Raw genomic sequence first — 18,272 nt, 5'->3', positions numbered from 1 at the left:
ATGAGTATCAGTACAAAAAATGGCTTCTGTTGTTGAAAATTAGGCCTAGTATTGATACTCTATACCCTAAGTATCGATACTGTAGGCACAATATCGATACTCTCCCAACAATATCGATACTCTTTGCTTTAAAACCCCAAATTTCATCCCAAATCATCAAATATCGATACTATTTATCCAATATTGATACTCGAACCTAGAAATGTCTTATATAAGCTAAGGAAACACCCAAAAATCATCTCAAATGTCTTAGTTTAGTTTGTAATCATGTGCTAAAGCTTTAGGAAGTTACTTAGGGTCTCAAAGTGTCATAAAAGCACATGTTTTATATCAAATTCATCATCTAATGATACTTAGGAGGAAGAATGGAGAAGAAATGGTGGAGAAAGAAAGAAGAAGAAATGAAGAGAAATAAAAGGAAGAAGATGAAATAAGAGATATAAAATCTCTCATACTTTAAAATGGGATAATTATGCTTTTGGTCCCTTCTCATATTTCCACCATTCAAAAATCTCATTTTTATGTCTAATTGGGCCCAATTCCAACCCAATTAAGCCTAACGACTTAAAATATGAAATTCACGGGATCCACATACCTCTCAAGTAAACCCGAAATTACTAGCCCGAAATTTGGGGTGTTATAATATGATTTGGGCGTTAACATATTGACTGGAATATTATAGTTGATTTGGGATCAGATTTTACCATATCACAGTCAGCTTTTTAATGTTTAGCTTAGACTAACGTCATTTTTTAACAGAAAATGATGGGTTTGAAACATATGAATAGTTAGGTGACCATTTTGTAACTTCTAATAGTTAGGAGACTCAACAAAGCAATGTCCTATAGTCAAGGGACTATTTTGTAACTTTTAATAGTCATAGAACTCAATAAAATAATGCCCTATAATCGGGGACCATTTATGTTCTTTACCCTAAAATTTATTCAAGTATTATTCTTTTATTAAAAATGATTTACCAAATATATAATTATTCTATAGAAGTTGTTTAGGTGTTTAAATATTATAATATTAAAAAATTACCAAATTAAATAATAACGATATTTTCCCAAAATAGTTTAATTATAAATTTGTAAGCCACAATTTAGAAAAATATAGAGTAAGGAGTTTTATTATGAAAATATAGTTATTATAGCATAACAACAAAATATGTGAATCCGACCCAAATAATAAATAGAGCGACCCACGGCCCATTATAGTAAATCTTTATTGATTTCAATTTGGTCCATATTTAGTTGTCTAATAAGAATTTTAGTCACTAACTTTTGATTATTTTCAATTCAGTTCATGAACATGTTCATTGTAGGTTAAGTTATTTATTTATCATTTATGTTTATAATTATTTTGATTATTGCTAACCCTTTATTTTGTGTTTCATATTTTGGTTGAAAATACATCACATTAAAAGTCTTTTATCCAATTTTAAAGAAATTACGGTAATTAATAAGGTAGTCTTTGAGTATGATATTGTTAATTATTTTTAATAGAAAAGTTTCATTAATTCAAGGAATCATATTTTGAATCTAAGTTCAATTTTATAATTTAAAAAAAAAATTAAGATAAGTCATGATTTTAGAGGTATTAATTTTAGGTGTCATAATATTTCAATAATTTTACGCGTAATCGACTCACAAACTTATTTTTTTGTAGATTTAAACGTAGACCTATAAAATTACATTTTCAAGAAGACTTTCAAAAATATTCTTAATCAAAATTATTATCCCTACTCATAGACCACATCCATTTAATAAGATTCTAAAGTCGCTAGTGGACATGGATTAGCCTAAAATAATTAGCAAATTTATTCTTAGATCTAACAACCAACCTTCTGAGGCATATTTGTCTTTTGCTTTGGCATCACTTTGAGGAATCTATGGATCTCGACAAGCATGTTTCACTAAATATGTTAAAATATTAAAATAAATAAATATACATGTATTAGATGTATGCTTAGGGATGAGAACGGGACCGTAACCCGACATATTTCGATTTGATTTTTAAATATATATATATATATAATATATTATATTTATATCAGATCGAATTAAGTTCGAGTTTTATCATAAAACAAGTTGGGTCAAGTCAGATTCGAGTTTTATCTCGTTGAATTTCGATTTAGATGAAATCATCCTATATATATGTTGGATCGGGTTTTAGATGAAGGATACATATCTTCAGATTAGATAAAGTAGACTAAAAACTCGACTCAATCCGACTCATACACATCCCTATGTACGCTCAGGTTTTATTTTATTTGCAGATTTGAACATATGGCAACTTGTTATATTTATAGGCTGCATAATGCATATACTGCCAAATATCGCAAACGAGTCCATGTGAAATCTTTTAGAGCCTGTTTGGATCAAGAAATTTAACATTCCCAACAGGCATATTTGTTTCCTATGAAGGATATCCATGTTTGGTTGGGTATGATTTCCAAGTGAGGGTAATTTTATATTATCAATAGTAAATTTTGGGGTTTTATTCCTGGGAATATGTGTGTTAGGTTTTATTTTATTCCCGTACTAAGGGCTAAAATACCCCTTGCTTCTGGCCATATTTTCTTCTCCCCGTTCTGTGAAAAATTCATCTTTCCTGGTAAGATTTTTCTTCACTCCCTTTCTTCTTCCCGCTAGGTTTCTGGGTCAAAAAGAACCCTTCTCTTTACCGGGATTATTTATTTCAATACTATTCCCTTAAACCCTCCATTGTCGCTTTCTTACCCAGTCAAAGACCGATTCTTCAACTCTTCCCTTCTCCTCTTCTTCTGTTTAAAACCTTAGAAATTCTCTCTCTAGGGTATGGTTTCTGGTCATTTGTTGAATATTTGATTGTTGTTCTCTGTGTTTTTTTTTGTTTTTCTGATTCATGTTTTTTTTCTTTTGATTTTTATGCCGATTTTGAACTGCACTGTTGTTTAATGCTCTGCTATTTATTTCTGTAGGATTTTTCTTTCTTTCTTTTTACATGACTATTTGCATATTGCTGTGAATTTTAACATAGTTTCTTATTTCACGTTGTTGGTCATTCTGAGACTCTGTTTTTACTACTCTGCTATTTGTTTTTGAAGTTACAATGTCTTACAATTCTGTACCCTTTGTTTCTTTTACTTTTTTCACCCTGCTTTTCCTCTATTGTTGAGCCCAGAACAATCGAAGGATGTGCTGATTTCCCGCCTTTTATTGTTAAATTCGAGCATATATTACTGGGCTTTGTTGTCTTTTCTTGAAGTGCATGTTCTTGACATGGGTGTAGGATAATGATATACGCCACTCACACACCCTAATCTGCAGAGTCTTCTAAAAAATTAGGTAGACAAATCGCGTTATGAAGTTAAAGAAAGTTGATGGTTCCTCAATAGTCGTAGATGCTTTAAAATTAAATAAAAAATGGATGCTTGATATTTCTACAAGGAGAGGGTAATACCTCTCGCTCTTGTCAGGGGTTTCCTTTTTCTTTTGTTAAAATCGTTTTGAAGAGAATATTTGAGAGACTTTTGTGTAATAAATTGTTATGTTTTTATCAATGGCTCTAAATCCCTTGTTCATTCTCATGTATTTGTAATTTGAAGGAAATTAATTAGAAACTAATTTGATTACATTTTTGTTGACATTTTGGTTGTTGGATTGAATTTAAAATGACTCATAAGTCTATTCTTGAAGATGAACTGATTTGATTAATTTCTCATTATTTTTTTGATTGAGCTGAAAATGATCCATTAGTCTATTCTTGAAGGTTTTTTAGGTTAAGGGATGATCAGTTTGTCATTGAATCATAAAAAAGGCTTGCTTTTGTCCTTGAAAGTGCTGAAAAAGCTATTTTTTTCTTTCTTTTTTGGTATAAATTTTCTTTGAGAAACTGGAACTAAAATGAGTTGAGTTTGATTTTATATGATCTTCATTAGCGTATCCATTTTCTTGGGAAATCTTATTACAATTTTACAATTCAATGTCTATATGTAGATTTGATGGAAGTTGAAGAAGCACTTCAAACATTGATGTCAATGATGTCTATTGTTTCTAGGTTTTTTGGTTTGAAATCTTTTTTATAGCTTATTATTTAGTTAAAACTCGAGTCCGATGAGGATTTAGAGGTAGTTGTTCTAAATATTGGCTGCACCTGTGAAAGCTTGTTGTTGTTCTTCTATAGTCTCTAAGTTCTAAATGGTAATTGTTGTCTCGTTTATGGATACCTTACATTCACCAATGGTGTTATTGAGACAATGCTCCTTTGATACTCAATGAATCTGGAGTTTCTCACTCGTTCGTAATTATGAATTCTGTTTGATAATTCAATGTTTTCAGTTTCTTTGCTTTATATTCAAGTTTTGATGTGTAAAATGATATGAAGTGGCTTCAATCTGATCTTGATCATTTTTTATTTCAGGGAACATCTTTGCTTTCAGGCTTTTCGTATCGCCCTTGTATGTTCTAATTTCCAAGTTTAAAAGATTATTGTCTTTTGTTTTAACTTTTCAGACCCACGTTTAAAAGAATTATCACAAACCAGTCTACTGAGAACTTCTCGGGATTGCCTTATATATATGCTCTCTTGAACTACTTGATCTGTACGTGATATGATGGTTAATTCGATCGGTGTAGTTTTTCAAATGACCTACATTATCATCTTCATTGTGCATGCTGATAGAGAAAAAAAGGTTATCTTTAGATGCATTTGTTTTTACAGTCCATTTGTTTCTTAAGTGCACTCTGTAATCTGTATTGTTCTCATGTTGCCTGGACTCTTGTGCTCTCGTATGATATGAGGAGCCTCCTCTTGTACCATCGGTCTAGGTGTTGAATATTAAGTACTTTAAGAAAAACGGGAAGTCCAGGTACCATAGGTGTTGTTTTCCACTGTCAGTTATATTCTCTGTGTTGATGGCAGATTAGGATGATTGGGTTGCTACTGGCAGTTTTTGGCTTTCTCACAATCATAGTTGCTGGAAGCTTGCAGATAGCCGACCGAGGAATGCGATGGATCTTTGTTGGGTTATTAAGTTGTGCTTCTCTCGTATCAATGTTTACTTCCCCGTTTTTTATAATCGTAGGTTGGCTGATCAAATGCGCTTGTAGTTTTCTTTTCTCTTATACTTTGATTGATTTTGGAAATTTTTAAATTTTTTAATGACATGATCTTTGTTCCCATAATTTAGTAATTCGAACAAAGAGTTTTGAATTAATGTCATTCTATCTCTCCCTCTCAACATTCTTGCTGATTATTGATGCATGGTCTCGTTTGTTGTATTTTCCTGAGCGTGTTCCATTTCTTTGTCTGAACAAATTTGTTTGTCAGCACTCTAAGTTAATAAGGGGAAGTGTCTAGGCTTTGCATACATGAGCGAAGCATAACTCGATTTCTGCTTGAGACCGATTCTATTACATATGGCTACTATTTTTGCAACCTACCACATTTGAACACAATTTGTGCTCACTTGAATGCATAAAGGAAACCGAGGTTGATTTCCTGCCATGTCTGTTTTCACTTGTTTAACCTCAAAAGCATTACCAATTTTTGGATACGGATGTTCGAGTATGTTCCGGATGCAAATACATAAAGGAAAATTAAGGGTCGGAATAATATAGGTTCCAGACTTGTAGAAAGTTGAATTAAGAAGGATTCTCATCAGTTCTGTAGAAATGAAAAGCTAGTACTGGTTAGATTTCAGCTTAGATTAGATAACTTGAATTAGCTTCAATATCCTTTACCCAAGTTACTCAGTTTCGACTGTTAATCATGCTAGTTTGTATCGTACCAGGATCGATGCTATCGACTGTTAAATCAATTTTTAACTACATATTTCAGATTCGGTTTAAGATTATATCAATCATGATTAAAACGATGTTCGTATTTTGAAAACGCAAAGGATTCAATTACATTCTGGGAAAAACTTTTCTTTGTAACATCTAATAGAGTACGAAAACTGAAGGAGGCCACTCAGTGTTGTTCTCACCACTGCACTGAATTTCACCTGCAATAATATAAGCTATGGGTGTATTTAATTCGATTTGATTTTTAATAAAAGATTAATCTAGCAACATAGATTTTTTAAAAACCGAAACTGAAATCGAATCAAATGGCATAAAAAGCATAGTTTTCGATTTAATTTGGTTCAAATTTACGATTTTCTATTGTTCGCTATTTTTTAGATTCAACAAACAAAACTTAAAGCTTAAACAGAGTGCAAATATTGCAGCTTTAAGTTCATAAAGGAAAAAATATTAATCTTTAAGGTTTTATTTATTTAAGTTCATCTTATAAACAATGTTACGTTAGTAGAGAATTGGGTGTAATCGAGCTGAGTTAAATTCAAACTTGATATATATAAATCTAATCTAAAATCAAGGTAATACATGTTTAAAGGTTCTCAACCAAAATACGTTGTTGCTCGTACCTTTACATATATAATATTCTAATCCAAAATCTCAAAATCTCAACAAACCACTAAGTCTTTAGAAGTGCTTCTCTGTTGTTAATTTCATTCAAGACATTGTAGTAAAAATACAATATTGATTTTAGCTATGAAATTCGAAGAACATAAAATCGCCTCTTGATCGCCTGATCGAAACTTCTCTTGATGAATCATCAGGCAACTGCATTCTTTCACTGTACAAAATCAGCTCACTAAACCACAACATACATTTCCTCCCGTAAGTATCGATCATTGCCAAACCGACAACCCCAAGTTATGACTCTGCCACTGTATATTCTTCCAATCCTAGCAAGAGCGGGTGCCTCTCCCGTCACATTTTAGCTCTGCTCACACCATTTCACATCCACCAATCTATGACTGTGTCTTGGTCCACTATCGGCAACCACAAGCCTTCCATTTGAAACCATGGCGGGACAAAGACCAACAATGGCGGATGCAGCACAAATGAAGATAACTGCTTCTTCAGTTATGAGTTTAGTAACATGGGTTGTTGTTCTTATCGAAAGATATACTCTATGCCCATTTTTTAACCATGCTAAGACTAAACAGAAACCCCTATTACCAAAATCAAGCCAAAACCAAGCGAGGACTACGTCTCATGATAATCTGTACTGCATTGTCCCTTCATTCCAGTGAGCCGTGACGACGACTGCTGCAGCACCAACTGCACCAAACTGGGTTTGCACGTGCAAGAGCTTTACATCAACATGTAGTATTTGCTCGGTCTTGGGTTTAGTTTGGAACCTATATTATTTTATATATATAAAAGATAAATAAATAAATTATTGTATATAGAAAATGTAATAAATATTATATCTTAGATAACAAAAATAATTTACATCTTTTTATTATTATGAATATCTATGAAGAATTTTCACAATGTAAACATTTAGTTACATGATGTAAAATTTTAATATATTTTTACATAAATTATGTAAAATTTAATATTAATTAAAATTAAAATAATACATGATATATTTAAATACTCAACTAATATATTTTCAACAAATAGAATTTTTATATAAATAATTTTTATTTAAACATTTAGAATTTAACTTGTTAAAAAATAGAGAACAAGGACAATTTAGTAAAATATACATTCCAGTAATCTTTTATTCCTTCAACCAAACACTGTAATCTTACATTCCTGCCAAACCAACCAAACACAGTAATGTAACATTCCCAGTAATCCTATTCCCTGGTAATCTTTTATTCCCACTGATAATCTTACATTCCGTGAACCAAACGCACCCTTAGGGTTTATGTCCATATTTGAATAAACATGGATTTATGTATAAATAAACGATATCCATTTATAAAATAGATCCGATTTCGATTTTAATGTTCATGGCTTGAATTTGATTTGATTTAATTTATTTTTTATAATGTAATGATTTGTTTTTACTTTAATAAATATATTAAATTTATGATATCATACTATAGAAAATGTTAAAATTTCCATGTTCAAGATTTTTAGTTTTCTTTTCAATAAAAATATTCTACAATATATCTATTTTTACTATACATATTCTCTAAGGAATTAAGATTTTTTTTAATAGTATAACGTGATTATAAGGTGATCTCTATTTATAATTTTTTAGTCATCGATAACACACTTTGTAGACGTAGTTGCTTGAATCTGAGACCTCTAAAAAAATAACACCCGCTTTAATCATTGAGGTCACTTGAAGGATTCTAGAAATTAAATTTTAAAATTTAGGGTTTAGTTATATGATTTAGGGTTTGTGACTTATAATTGAGGATTTAAGGTATTAAATTGTAGGATCTATGTTAAAATAGACAAACTGTGCTCAACACGTGAATTAAATAATAATCATATAAATATATTATATATACATCAATATATTAGTCTTATAATAATTTGTCCAATTAAAATGTCTAGTTCCGTCACTTAGAATATATATCAAGTGGTCTTAATGGTTAACGAGAGTGTTATTCTTTTTTGCACGAATTAACTTATCTCAGTAGTTAAAATAATCATTGTTGTTCCTACAGGTCACGGGTTCAAGCACCAACGACTGTAGCAGGGTGATTGAGCATTCATTGTCAAATGTTGAGAGTATTTAGAACATATACTACTTTGTAATCGCTTTAGCTTAATAAAAAAAAGAGTGTTATTCTCCTTTGAGGTCTTGGTTTCGAGCAATTGTATTTGTAGGATGTCTTGTTAATGATTAAGAAATATTATGAACATATACTACTTTGTAATCACTCCGGACTATATATATATATATATATAGAAGGCTACGATCTAATTACATAGTGTAAACCTAATTTTTTTTTATACTTTTTAGGGTCGTTGGATAAGGGGAATCAAAGGCTAATACGAACAGTAGGAAATATATATATATATATATTCTACTTACACCTAGCGTAAAATTTTTAGTTTTACACCTTTCACGATAGTTGGATGAGGGGGAAAACAAAGGTTGAGATTAACCCCTTATCCAATGAATATCTTCTCATTTCTACCGTTAATTTCATCATTTAATTTCTCATTATCCAACGATCTTAAAAAAATATCAAAATTATTAGTTTTACATAATGTAAACGGATCATATCATATATATATATATATATATATATATGAGTAGAAACTCTAAGTAAAAGAATCTCCATTCATCTAGATTTTGAGGTCCTTTTATTGTTGTTAAAGAGAAGATATGGATGTGGAAAATGAAGAAAGCAGTGGGAGAAGTGAGATGAAACGGCCTTTAATTCAGCATACAAATACAACAGATGAAACAAAGAGCAAAGGATTGCTCAAGGTTGTTTTTCTAAGTACTTTTGTTGCGGTTCTGGGTTCGTACGAGTTTGGCGCTTGGGTAAGTACCCCATCTTTTACAAATTTGATGTTTCAAAATCAGCTAAAATTTGAATTAAATTTTATCTTAAAACTTGGAATTTGATTCGAGTTTAGTATTGGACTACTGAGTTACTTGATGGGATGAATTACTTAAGCTTGATTGAATAATACTCGAATCAAATTCGATCTTTTTTTCAGATGGGATATTTGGCACCTGTTCAAGCTGCCATCACAACGGATCTTCACCTATCTATTGCCGAGGTTTGTTCTAAAATTTTCAAGAAAATATAATAAAAGTCAGTACATTATATATATATATAAAAGATATGTATGAATTTAGTTTTCAGTATTTGGCTCCATACTGAATGTTGGTGCAATGATCGGTGCCATCACAAGTGGAAGAATCGCGGACTTCGTCGGCCGGAAAGGGGTAAACCAATTTCCAAACATTTATAATTTAATGTCAAAGCAAAAACACTTTATATATATATATATAGGGTAAAGTCCGACTATAGGGTGTTGTTTTGTTGAGTCTCCGACTATTAAAAGTTACAAAGTAGTCTCTCGACTATAGGTCAATACTTTGTTGAGTGTTCCGACTATTAAAAGTTTCACAATGGTTATCCAACTATTTATATGTTCCAAACTCGTAATTTTTCATTAAAAATTGACGACCCTCAGAATTAGATATTTCCCTACTGACTGAGGTATGATAAAATATGATCCCAAAATCTCAAACAACTATATAACTCAAACGGTTCTAGGATCAAATTTTATCGTATCCCAGTCAGTAGGTAAACTTTCAGCTTAGATGATTGTTGATTTTTTAATGGAAAATGATAAGTTTGGAACATATGAATGGTCAGATAAACTCAACAAAAAAACGTTCTATAATCGGAGGACTATTTGTGCACTATATATATATATATATATATATATATATATATATATATATAATTCGAAGATGGATCAAGGGGTGTTGGAGATGATCTCACCCTTTAAAATTTTTAAATTTTCATATAATTAATTTTTTTTTATTGATGATCTAATTTCATACATATAAACTTTTACAATTTTATATCTCTAAAATTTTAATATAATTTTCTAAGAATCCATAATATTTGACAAAAAATTTCTATGTTGATTATATCTAAAAAAATTTGATTCAGGCAATGAGAGTATCTTCGGCCTTCAGCGTTACTGGATGGATAGCTATTTACTTCTCCGAGGTTTAAGTTTATACCATTAATTTTTTTTTTGGATAAATCGAATATTATTTTTAAAGAATGATTATATAGAATAATTGAATTAAATTTTGGAGTTATGATTTTTTTGGCAGGGTGCATTGCAACTTGATATTGGAAGATTCCTATGTGGATATGGAATTGGAATTTTCGCTTATGTGGTTGGCATTTCTCATTAATCGATTTTTTTTTTTAAATTTTATCATCCAATTTTCGAATTTCACTCTTTTTAATCACTCGACTGTTAAGTGTTTAACAATATTTATATTTTGTTAGTAAATTTATGAAAATACTCTTTGAAACTTACTTCTCGAATACCCTTTCTCTTCTTCTTTTTCGTTATTGTTGTTATGTATAAAAACTACACGAACAGGTACCCATATATGTAGCTGAAATCGCCCCCAAGGATCTTCGTGGTGGGTTAGCCACCTTGAATCAGGTTACTCCTATTTCTTTTCTAGTTAAAAGTATTCATATTCAATACATATTGTTCGATATTTACGAAAGAATTCGAGTTACGAAATGTGTATTAAGTTGTTAACAAGATCTGGTTTTGGCAGCTAATGATCGTGATAGGAGGATCCGCTTCCTTCCTAGCTGGAACAGTTTTGCAATGGCGACTGTTAGCTCTGACTGGTAGGATTTTTCCAAAAACGAAGGACTAAATTGTGTATTTCATTCAACCCCTTTCACCATTAATGTTTTGTTTTGATCCAAATTTTATTTCTTTTTGAAGGAATCATCCCTTGTTTAATTCAGCTTGTGGGTCTTGTTTTCATCCCCGAGTCCCCGAGATGGCTGGTAAGCACTCAACCACTAAAATTGTATGTGTATATATATATATATATATAGGATAAAGTACACAATACGCAATGGTCGCTTGATTATAAGACATTGCTTTTTTGAGTCATCCGACTATTAAAAGTTACAAAAAACGGTCACATCACTATTCATTGTGTTCTAAACTCATCATTTTCCGATAAAAATTAATGGCAATTTGAGTTGGACATTAACTTGTTGACTGAGATATGATATAATATGATCCCATAATCTCAAATGCCTATGATATCCCAGTCAAAAGGTTTATGTCAAGCTCAAACTACCATAAACTTTTTAACGAAAAAGAATGAGTTTGAAACACAATAAATAGTTAGATGACCATTTTATAAATTTTAATAGTCGGGGACTCAAAAAAGTAATGTGTTATAGTTGGGGAATCATTTTATAACTTTTAATAGTCAATGAACTCAATATAGCAATACCCTATAGTAAGATAACTATTTGTGTGATTTACCCATACATATATTTATGTCATTTTTACCCTATAATCGAATTAAATTTTGATTATGCGGAATCTTCCTAAACCCGCATTGGATTAGATGATAGGTGAAAAGATACAATGGTCGAATCCACCAAAATATGATCCTACCTAACCCATGCGTATCCCTACATGCAAAACCCTACTCTCTATTAAAACTAAAAAAAATCTAGACACGTACATGTAATTGTACGGACATAAACCTTAACTAATACGCATGTACATTATTTTTCTTTCAATTTATTTCTTCACCAAACAGATCGTACTAAAAACTTTCTAATTCACGTTTAGAATTTAAGTGACAATCTGTAGCCGGCACAAACATAAAATGGATACGAATATATTTAAAAGAAATTCAACTTTTGATTTATGATTTCAGGCAAAGGCTGGGTACGAGAAAGAGTTCTACAGTGCTTTGAGGAGACTCCATGGAGATAATGAAGATGATATTTCTCATGAAGCAAATGAAATCCAAGCACTAATCAACATTCAACTTTAGGGAAAAAATCCATAAATAATACTGATATTAAGCTGGTTTTTTGTTTACAGGATTATTTACAAACCCTAAGGCACCAATCTAAAGCCGGCATGCTAGACTTGTTCCGAAGAAAATACATGCGTTCGATTATCGTAAGCATTTTGACACATCAACTCGGAAATTTCGAATGATGTCTTATAATTTGTATGTTTATGATAAATACATTTTAGCACCAATCGGATGTATCTTCTGAATCTCGATTTTCGTTTTTTTCTTTACTAACAGTGTTTCTTTGGTCATATCTACAGATTGGTGTGGGACTAATGATGTTTCAACAATTTGGAGGGATAAATGGAGTTGGTTTCTACGCAAGTGAAACGTTCACTTCAGCAGGTTTACAACATTTTTATTTTAGGGTAAATTATGTGTTTAGACCTAAACTATCGGTTTTGGTCCGTTCTTGTACCTAAACTTTAATTTTTTTCCAAAACAATACCAAATGTTTAGTTTTTGTTTCATTTTAGTACGCTTGCTAAAAATTCAAAGTTAAGTTTTGAAAAAAAAAATGGAAAGTTTATGTATTAAACGCGTTAACTTTTTAACGGCGGCGTGTTAAAACGAAACAAAAACTAAACATTAGGTATGATTTTGAAAAGAAAAATTTAAAGTTTAGTTACTCAAACGAACTAAAACTAATAGTTTAGGTACTAATAATATAGTTTACCCTTTATTTTATATAAAATTGTTCTGATTGCTTTGTCTTCCATTCATTTTTGTTGAAATCAAAGACTATTTCTCCATTTCAGGCTTTTCTTCTGGGAAAATTGGAATAATAGCTTTTGCATTGATCAAGGTATCCACTCCTCCATTTGCATTTGTTTGATTTATTTGTGCATATTGTGTTTATTTAACATTTAAAATTATTATACGGACTAAACTACCTCAATGATTAAGAGATATTGTTATCCTTTGAGATTTCTGGTTTAAATATAACGTCTGCATGTGTATATAAACGTTCATTATTAAATGATTGAAAGTCTTTTAAACAAATATTACTTTATATTCATTATAAACGTTTATTGTTAAATTGTTGAAGATACCTATCACCGCTATTGGTGCGATCTTAGTGGATAATTGTGGAAGAAAACCGCTTTTGCTAGTAAGTCCCGAACCACGTTTATTTTACTTAAATTCTTCATTTTTGCTTAAGTTATTTATGTTTAATGTTTGCGTTTCGAGTATTTTTGGATATTAAAAAATAGCTTTATAATTGAAAATACTCATTTCATGCATATATGACATCATCTTATACTTAAATCAAAGTTCAATTAATTAACATGGGTTACAACAAAATAAAAGCCTTTTCTTTTATATTTGATTCATTATTCAAAAAAAATTATGTAAGATATTATAATAATTCACTACAAAGATAGTTCTTAATTCAGATTGTTTCGTTTTCAATATTAAGATTTAAACTTGTTAGGATTTTCGGAAGCTCGAATCGACAACCGGAACGGTTTGCAAAGAGGGGTCGAAACGGTTTTGTGTTTAGGGAGTAAGGAGATTGAAAGATAGAAAATTGCACAGCGATTTAGAGTGGTTCGACTTTCTCAACCAAAGTCTACATCCACTACCTTAGCTCCTCACCAAGGATTTTCCAACAAATTCACTAATTTGTTCTTTCTTTTGAGGACAAAGAGATAACCTTACAACTCTCTAGTTTTTCCGGGCTAAACTAGAACCTTTCCCTAGCTTTTACACGGGATAAGCTAGAATCTTTCCCCTTTACAAAAGAATAAAATAAGTAAACAAGAAAACCTCTCTAAGGTAGGTGTTTACAAGATTTAGCTCACAAGAACAAAATATTTACAAGAGAAAGATGAAATAAGAATGAAAAACTCTTCTCTTGTGTTTGATTGCTTGGATAGATGTTCTATTGCTTCTTCAAGGGTCCTTAGCTTGTATTTATAGCTTGGAATGTGTTTGAAGTCATATATAGTCGTTGGGAATGTTTTGGAGCCGTTTGGGGATGAGAAACAATTAATAAAACAGCTTGGAGCGTGGGGGGAATCGGTACCCCCTCATGGGGAATCAGTTCCCTAATTGCAATATGTTTTGACCGTTAGACAAGGGGGAATCGGTACCCCTGGGGGGGGGAATCTGTTCCCCCTTGGGGGGGGGGAATCTGTACCCCCTAGACAATCTGATTTTTCTTGAAATCCTTTAAAAAGAAAATATTTTTGGCTCTATTAAGGCTCGAAATACTTTGTAAAATTGTTTTAAAATAGTTTAAGTATAAAACACAATTTTACACTTTAGTAAGGATTAAAATGAACTTTGAAAGACTTGGAGTAATATTTTGATATTCGAATAATTACATCGAATATACTTAGAAAATCTTTTGTAAAATCTTAAAATTCATTTAACTTAATTTGTTATATCTAAACATCAAAATGTTTTCAACAATCTCCCCTTTTTGATATAACAAAACATTTGAGTAATTTTAAGATTTTGAAATAAAGTTTGAAATTACTTCCCCTTACTTTAACACTTATCCCCTTTAACACCTTAACACTTCTCCCCCTTTTTGTTAAATCAAAAAGACTCTAATCTTAAAGTTCAAAATAACTTTGGAGAGTAAGTAGTTGAAAAATCAAAGCTCCCCCTCAATAAATGCATTCCAAATAAAATTTAGCTTTAAGAACAAGACGCTTAAACAAAATTGAATTTCAACAAAGAATAACAAACATGTTAGTAGCATATGAAATTCAATATATCTAAGACTAAAATACTTTATGCAATACCAATTGTTGAATTTAAGATCATATGCATAAAGTTTTCCAAAAATGTTATGCATTTGAAAATTTTGATATCAATTATTAGACATATATCATTTTTTATTTAAACCACATGCATAAACATTCAAATTTAGGTCAAATTTTTTTAAAGATTTATAAAATCAAAGTATTTGAAAAGTTGATATCAATTGTTAGAGAGATATCATTTGCATTAAAACAAATATTGACTAAAATTTTATTACAATGAACTAAAAATTCTGAAAAATCATTACAACTTTAAAATGTTCATCATAATCATCTTTTCAACATACATGAGATTAAAACAATGATGCATAATCATTTAAAACCAAAACTCATGCATTCTTAAAATCAAATGAGCAACCAAATAATCCAAAATTAAAAGTATTAAGCTTAGAGGTTACCCATTCCTTTTTCATGTGTGGCTAGAGCATCTTGAATATCATCATTTTCATCACAATTGCTTCCACACACCTACAAGAGACATTTAAGTAGATTTTGGTATCCAAATTGCTTTGGATCCTTGAACGTTAGTTACAATGCCCCTTGTTCCTTTTGGAATCCATACTTGCCTAATTTTAAAACGTTTTTCTTTCTTCAAAGGACAAGTATGTTCCATATGACCATGATAGTGGCAATGTGAGCATTTTTCCATATTTAAACATAATAGGTTGTTTTTAGAAATTAATTCTTTTTCTTTTATTAAGCTTTCAAACTTAACACCTAACTCAAAATTTTCTTTTTCTAAATTATTTATTTTGATTTTTGAAAGCTCTAAATTATTTTTCAAAATTTCATTTTGATTTTCAAAATCAACTTTTGCTTTCAAAATCAAATTATCTTTATTTTTGAGTTTTGAAATTAATTTCGTATATTTGGAATTCATGGTCTTAAATCCCAAATATAACCTATTATAAGCATCTTGTAAATCATCAAAAGTAAATGAATTAAATTCATTTGAATTAGAAGATACCTCGAATTCTTCTTGAGTGGTCATGAGGCATAGGTTGACTACTTCATCTTCATTATTGGAATCATCTTCATCACTCCAAGATGCAACAAATGCCTTTTTCCCCTTTTTCTTTAAAAGAGGACATTCATACATGACATGCCCCTTTCTTTGAAAATCGAAACATACCGGGGAACTCTTCTTCTTGGTTGATTCATGTTTCACTTCCTTGGAAATCATTAATCTCTTGAGTTCCTTTAAGAGCTTGACCATCTCTTCTTTTTGTTCATCATCGTCTTCATCCACCTCATCACTTGAATCTTGATAGCTTTCATTGATGCCTACGTCCTCATTCTTCTTCTTTTTCTTCTCTTCCCTTTCTTCATCTTCCTTCACCATTATATCATGAGTGAGAAGGGAACCAATTAGCTCGTCGAGAGTGAGAGACTTTAGGTTTCTTGCTTCGATAATGGCCGTCTTCTTTGATTGCACTCCTTTGGAAGAGAGTAAATCATCTTCCTCACAAGCTTCTCATTTGGGATTACTTCTCCATATCCCTTGAGACCGTTGACAATCACGGAAAATCTATTCGTCATAGCTTTGATGTCTTCATCGGGTTTCATCTTGAAGTTCTCGTAGCTATGGTTGAGAAGACTTTTCTTTGATTCCCTCACTTCGTTGGTTCCTTCATGAGTGACTTGGAGCTTATCCCAAATCTCTTTGACATTGGAACAAGATGAGACTCTTCCATATTCATTTGGGCCTAAAGCACAAAATAGAATATGTATAGCCTTAGAATTAAGCTGAAATTTTTTTGCTCTTCTCTACTCCAATCGTTGTACTTGCCGGGTGGAGAGGAGTAACCGTCCATGATTGAGTACTAAGTTCCTAGATTGTATGATTGAATGAAGTACATTATCTTATTCTTTCAATGTGCATAATTTGCTCCATTGAAGAAGGGTGGCTTGTTGACCGGTTGTGAATCCATAATAGGATATTCTTCAAGATAATAAGCACCGGAGGAAAAAGTCATTTCTTTGTCGGTTGCGTTGGGAATTGGTAGAGCTTATTCTAGGATCGTCTCAAGGTGGTTAAACCTTCTTAACGAGTTAGGCTCTGATACTAATTGTTAGGATTTTTGGAAGCTTGAATCGACAACCGGAACGGTTTACAAAGAGGGGTCGGAACGGTTTTGTGTTTAGGGAGTAAGGAGATTGAAAGATAAAAAATTGCACAACGATTTAGAGTGGTTCGACTTTCTTAACCAAAGTCTACATCCACTACCTTAGCTCCTCACCAAGGATTTTCCAACAAATTCACTAATTTGTTCTTTCTTTTGAGGACAAAGAGATAACCTTACAACTCCCTAGTTTTTCTGGGTTAAACTAGAACCTTTCCCTAGCTTTTATACGGGATAAGCTAGAACCTTTCCCCTTTACAAAAGAATAAAATAAGTAAACAAGAAAACCTCTCTAAGGTAGGTGTTTACAAGATTGAGCTCACAAGAACAAAATATTTACAAGAGAAAGATGAAATAAGAATGAAAAACTCTTCTCTTGTGTTTGATTGCTTGGATAGATGTTATGTTGCTTCTTCAAGTGTCCTTAGCTTGTATTTATAGCTTGGAATGTGTTTGAAGTCGTATATAGTCGTTGGGGATGTTTCGGAGCCGTTTGGGGATGAAAAACAATTAATAAAATATCTTGGAGCGTGGGGGGAATCAGTACCCCCTCATGGGGAATCGGTTCCCTAATTGCAATCTATTTTGACCGTTAGACAGGGGGGAATCGGTACCCCCTGGGGGGGGGAATCTGTACCCCATGGACAATCTAATTTTTCTTGAAACCCTTTAAAAAGAAAATATTTTTGGCTCGATTAAGGCTTGAAATACTTTGTAAAATTGTTTTAAAATAGTTTAAGTATAAAACACAATTTTACACTTTAGTAAGGATTAAAATGAACTTTGAAAGACTTGGAGTAATATTTTGATATTCGAATAATTACATCAAATATACTTAGAAAATCTTTTGTAAAATCTTAAAATTCATTTAACTTAATTTGTTATATCGAAACATCAAAATGTTTTCAACAAAACTTTATTGATATTTAAAGGATTTAAACAATGATAAAGCTCGTAAGAGTAAAATGAACTATGTGTAACAGACATAACATTCAACTCGGTCGTTACA

The 18,272-nt window shown here is 31.3% G+C and overlaps 1 pseudogene; it reads left to right on the top strand.

Moving 5' to 3' along the window:
- The window catches only part of LOC120129708, a 39,077-nt pseudogene continuing 20,805 nt past the window's right edge, over positions 1 to 18,272 (top strand).

This window comes from Hibiscus syriacus, unplaced genomic scaffold (assembly GCF_006381635.1).
Source record: "Hibiscus syriacus cultivar Baekdansim isolate YM2019G1 unplaced genomic scaffold, ASM638163v2 tig00110503_pilon, whole genome shotgun sequence".
NCBI lineage: Eukaryota > Viridiplantae > Streptophyta > Magnoliopsida > Malvales > Malvaceae > Hibiscus > Hibiscus syriacus.
Note: the sequence above shows the minus strand (reverse complement) of the source record. Positions and strands in the feature narration are given on the sequence as shown.